Genomic DNA, 6,000 nt, shown 5'->3' on the forward strand with positions numbered 1-6,000 from the left:
AGAGTATGATTGAGTTGGATGCTACCCAATGTAGACCCTATGTTTCTTGTTATGATCCCAGCTGCATGCGCACAGAGAGACTGCAGTGGAGCCCCAAAGAGCCTTCTTTTTCCTCCTCAAACTCAAGTGCATTCCCAGTTGCAGGCCTGGATTGAAAAGGAAGTGCTGGACAGGGAGGCAGGAAGTGTACCAGGAAGTGCATCCAGCATGCAAACTCCAGGCAAGGAGGAAGATAGGCCCCAATTTATTGATGCCTTCTCATGTACTTCCTTCATGGTGAGAGATATGCATCCTGCAATTGCATAAGTTAAAGAGTTCTTAGAATTTTCAACTCAGTATTTGCCATGGATGGAACATTACTTCAGTAAAGTTACTATTCAAAAACAAATGCAAGAAAGAAGACCTGTACGTCTGGGCTTTGCAATGAATGCCTATAGCTATGCTTTTAGAAATTTGAATAAGTATTGTTTATAATTTGTTTCTTCATACAAGACACTTTTCCAGCGCAATTACCAAGTGACTCAGCCTGTAAGGGCAATAGGACACTTACATAGCCTCTCTCATCGAGAGAACAATACTTTGCAACGTTAATTAGGGTTTAGCATCCCAGGCAAGCAAGCCTTGCAAGTCTTATTTTCATATATAAAAAAAACAGGAATCAGATCAAACAGGTTAAGAAGCTTGCCCCTAGTGAGCTGGTAGAAAACAAGAAGAGAGAAGAGAAAGACACCTTTTCCCTCCACTGTGTTATTTCTTACCACACCAATTCCTTAATATATAAAACCCTGGAATAAATAGCCAACAAGTACTCATAATTGGAACAAGACGTTTTCTGCTCCCATGACTCTCTCTTAACTCTGACCTGAAGTGGCCATCTCTAATGGTGAGAACGTCATTCAAATTCCACTCTCAAATTGCTTCTTGGCTGCGATTATTGGCCTGGATGCCAATTGTAAAGATAGTTTACGTACTTTGCTGCACTAGCATGCAATGCAAGTATTCCGTATGTGGCTCTTGAGCACACCGACAGCTATGGCCCATGTGTTTCTGCTGGTACAAAGCACCTAAACAGGGTGAAAGTTAGAACTTGAAACCATTTTATCAGTCACACACACACAGTGAATCCTGGGAATTGTAGTCTTGTACAATTGTAACCTAAATTAACTGGGTGGTGGATCAGACTGTTAGTTACCAATGGTAAATTTAAGTTGGAATCTAATCTTTAGATTCCAACCTACCTGTGTCACTCAGGAGAGATATCCAGGATCCTTTGTTTTGCATTTTTCAAAACAATCTCTGTTTAAATACACACAATACATATAACAACATAATAAAGAACACTTCAAACACTGGCACTCCAAAGCCAAGGTAGATAGCAATGGGGTAGCATATCTAATTAAGCCCAACGTGAGAGAACAAATTGAAGAGCCAATGAATTCAGAGAGACCCATTCGCACTGAATTTCACAAGTCAGTGATAGCATCACATTCTTGCAAAATATTTACAAGCCTGATGTTGAGCAAGCATTGTGACAGATTAAGTACTGCTGCAGATTATTGAGCAAACCTTCCTGCCATCAGTGCCAAGAGGAAAGATTGGTACAAAATACCATCAAATATCATCATTCATTCAAACAAACAAACAAACAAAACAAAAAGGCCTCTCTTTAGAATTATCTCCACTTTACTATGAATCTTTCAAGGAGCCATGGAAGGAGGTGGGTTTGCCTATTTAAAAAGTCACCTACTCAAGCAGCTGTTGTTAACCTTATTCAGTAGGGAAAAAAGGCTGTCAGCAGATCTTATTTAAGTAACTGGCAGGCATAAAGGAAATACCACCTGCTGCAGATTTTGTTAAGGATCTTAATCTGTGCTTTTTTCACAGTATATGGAATGAATAATATTGGTAGGTATGGTCTGATAGTATTAACATGACACAAAATACTAACAATATTTTTTAAATGATGCAGCACTAGAACAATCAAGGGTTGCCATATTTCAAAAAGTAAAAAGTAATTTTTAACACGATTTCTGCTCAGCCTTCCACTATCCACCAAAAGACTCATTCAAAGGTATATTTGCAATGAAGATATCTACACAAACTCTGAAGTCAGGAGAACAGGAGTAGAGTCCAAAGTGCAAATTCTTAAGCAACTCAACCTGTGTGAGCTCCTGTAAGAAATTACCTGATCCACACTGCATAGATGAAGGTGCAGACCAGAACTTAACAATCCACCAACTTTTGTACTTACAGGAACATTGTGGTGGTTTATTGGCAACTTAACGATAAGGAAAATGCGAATTTAAATACACATTTTAAAATACTACTTTAAGAGGGGTTTTTTTAAGTACAGATTAATTGAGAAACAAACGAATTGTGGGTAAAATGTGAATGCGACAGACCAGAAGATAGGTGAAAAAACAAAACAATATGTGGCTGGAGTATGTACACCTCTTAAAGGGGCAGAAAGCCATCCACAAATCCCCACACTCGTAGTGCAGTGAAGACAAATCCAAGAGGAACTCAGATGGACTTGAAGAATCAATCTACACGCGCTCCCCGCCCCCAACTGCATATGCACACACCTCCTTAAATAGACACACAATTTCACACTATGCAGGGCACACACATGGTCAAGTAGCATGCTGATAGGAAGACTAGCACACAAATGCATCAACAAGTGCCATCAGAAATGCTGATCACATTCCTTTAAAGTTCAGTTTCTCGAAGCTTGCAAGCCACTATTCCATCTTCAATGTATTATTAATTGATGGTGATTATATGGAATTTGCAGCATGTATTAACACAAGCCATTCTCCTTGGAGCAGCAGAAGAGTTACACTGCCCATTCTCCTTGCAATGTTTTGCTTACATTTTTATTATAGGGATGTCCCACTTCTGTGGCTTAGTATACTATTAAAGCTCTCCTTCTTCACCCATAACAGGGAACAGCATGCTTGCAACTGTCTGTAAACAATCTCCCGACTTCCCGTCCACACCCAGCCGGCTTCTATCTACATTCCTCATCTACCGCACCTCATTTTTCCCTTTAGGTTCTAAAACCTCTCTTCGGATGACCTGTCACTTTTAGGACACTAAGAAATGTGCCACTAACACTTCAGGACGTCTTCGGTCACATAAGGATTTAGGACTTGCATAACACAACTTAATTGCCACATGACCCCCAAGTTTAGCATTTTTTCATCCATGTATATGATTCACATAAACACACACACACCCTGCCAATCAAAAACACTTCCACCACCTGACACAGTGGCCTGCAGTCTTCCAAAACTTATGCCAAAACAGATCTGGTGGGTTGCAATGCTACACCCAGTTACCTGGGAGTAAGTACTACTGAGCTCAATAGGGTTTACCTCTGAGAAAACAATGCACACAGACTCTCCCAACCCACCCAAACCTCTAATACAAATATGAGGAACCATCGGTTTTGCGACACTGCCTGCTCTCTTTATACTCTAACCAGCCTCATCAGTAATTGAAAGGAAGAAAAACTCTACAATTAAATGCTCTGATCAACTTATAAAAATTTATCTTTTTAATATATATCGAAAAAGCTCGGGATCTCCCCCTAGTTTTAAAAGCAAGTCCAAGCAGCGCAGGCTATAGCAGAGCGTGTGTCTCGAAAGCCACCTGTTCTTAAGCCCCAAGAGCTGAATTGAAAAAGACCCTAAAAGGTGCCGGAGTGCAAAATAGTTCACATCTGAGTAACACAGCGAGAAAGAACGAACACCCACACAAGCAGGATTTTCGTTTATTTCCGCCTCTGCCAGGGATGTGGCTTTGGGGTTGCCTATTCCACGTCCTGTTTCTTCCTTTCTTTCAACGCGCCACATTTTTATCTGTTTGACGAGCGGTTCTGTGTTTTCCCCCTCGCCCGCCCTTTCTTTTTAAAGAAACAAGTACTGTACGCCCAGATCCCATTCTCCCCAGCCGGAGGCTTCCCGGGGTTCCTCGAGGCAACGGCGTTGAGATCAGATCCGCACTCCGGGTGAATTATTTAGCGCTGCTCCCGGGCGCCTGAGTCCTGAACCAAACGCCACCTGCTCCGCCGCGGCCAAGGGCAGGCGAGATAGAATTGCCCAGGGAAGCCAGGGCTGAGCCGGCGGCTCCGGGCAGGGCGCAGCCGCGGGAACCGGGACGCCTCCGGTCGGGAAGCGCGCCCGGATCTCCTTACGCAAGAACCGAAGCGCCAAACGCGCGCGCGCCCTCCGGTGACTTACCGAGAGCCCCCGCTCAGCATGTTACCTCAGAGGCAGGAGAAGCCGTCGACGCTCCGGCTTCTTTCCCGGGGGGCTCCGCACATGCCTTCCCCTCCTTGCGCGCGCGCGCGACTTTGCGCGAGGCGATACGCGCGGCACTGGCTGCCGGGACTGTCTCGCTCGCCAGAGCCCAGAGCGCTGGGGCTGGGCGTGGCTCCAGGCGAGCGAGAGAGCTCTCCCTCGGCCAATCCGAAGGCGGCCTGAGGGAGTCCTGTCAGCGCGAGCTCGCACGTGGGAGCAAAGCGGGGAGAGCTGAGGCGGCTTCCTTTTTTATTGCTCTCTCTCTCTCTCTCTCTCTCTCTCTCTCTCTCTCTCTCTCTCTCTCTCTCTCTCTCTCTCTCAGGGCTTCAGACTTCTCTCAGTATTCGCCGGAAGGAGGGCTTGGACTGGTGGAAGAGCGCAACCCTAAGCCTGTGAAAGGCAGATAATAGAAAAGGCTCCCTTACACCGAGTTAGGCCATTGGGCCATCTGGCCCATGTAATTTTTTCGGGCCAGCGCCGCCCTCTCGGTTCCATGAACTCATCCCCAGTGGCCCCCTTACTCTGCTGCACTCGATCCAAAGCATTATTTAGAACAGCGGTTTGCACGACCCACTAAGTCTTCATTAATTGCGCACGTAGTCAAAATCCAACTGATGAACTTGATCCAGCGATACCAGCTTTTCAAAGTCTGGTAGTATTCATTTACACCTACCCTGCTGCCTCCTTGCCTCTTACCGCCCTCCAGGGGGCGCTACTGCCCACGTTGGGAACCAGGGATCTAGCTGACTTGTCTTCCCGGTTCCAGGCAGGGATATTTCCCGGGAGAACCTGGAGAGGCCATGGATTCGACCTGAGTCGTTCTGCATGCAAGATACTGTATGTGCTGTGTCACTGAACTATGTGGTCCCTCTCTTAGGCACTGAATGTATTGGGGCCACTTTATGCCATAGCTGTCAACGTTTCCCGTTTTTTAAGGGAAATTCCCTTATTCCGAATAGGATTCCTCGCAAGAAAAGGGAATAGTTGATAGCTATGCTTTATGCATCCAGAAAATGTTTTCATGGATTGTAGCACTTCAGCCTACAGACCCGTGATTGAATTTTTCAGCTTCTCCATAAATCAACATATCAGGGGCCATACCCCTGACAAGCTAGTTTTCTATACATACCCACCTCAAGGTTCAGACCAGGCATGCCATCTTGAATAAAATATTGTGGGGGGGGGGGGGAGGTAAGCCCCACCCTGCATAATTGATCACATGACACAGTGTACACACACTATCTGAATGGGAATGCCTATCAACTTTGTGGAGGCCTGGCCCCTTCAAATATTTTATTGTGGGGGCCAAAACCCCCATGGTCCCTAGTAGTTTGCTCTTATGTTTTAGACATAATCTCCCACCTGTAGCCTGAAGTGGTACAGTCCTGGAAAAGCTTTGTTACTTGATTCTGTTAAATGTATAAACTGGCTCAGCTGCATCCACACCATGCATTTAAAAGCATATTGAAAGCATATGACTTTGTTAAGGATGCTGAGAATTGTAGTGTACCCTTTAGGGGGTAAACCACAGTGCCCAGGATTCTTGTGGGGAAGTGGTGTGCTTTAAATGTAGGGAGTGCATAGATCCCTGCTAAGTAATAAATGTGATTAGGAGCTGCAATTGTGCAGCCTAACTCGATGCATTTTTATTCTGGAGGAAACCTAACTGAATGCAATGGGTTTGTTCCCAAGGAGG

At 45.0% G+C, this 6,000-nt stretch overlaps 1 protein-coding gene across 17 annotated transcripts in view; it reads right to left on the reverse strand.

Moving 5' to 3' along the window:
* Positions 1 to 4,527, reverse strand: part of MICAL2 (microtubule associated monooxygenase, calponin and LIM domain containing 2) — a 144,641-nt gene extending 140,114 nt beyond the window's left edge. For all 17 annotated transcript variants that reach the window (XR_014560575.1, XR_014560576.1, XR_014560577.1 and 14 more), the window contains exon 1: positions 4,245 to 4,527. The gene's annotated coding sequence lies outside the window, so the exon portion shown is untranslated. The remainder of the gene's footprint in view (positions 1 to 4,244) is intronic.
* Between the last annotated feature and the right edge of the window lie 1,473 nt (positions 4,528 to 6,000).

Source organism: Podarcis gaigeae, assembly GCF_964106915.1.
Source record: "Podarcis gaigeae genome assembly, chromosome: 1".
Classification (NCBI taxonomy): Eukaryota; Metazoa; Chordata; class Lepidosauria; order Squamata; family Lacertidae; genus Podarcis; species Podarcis gaigeae.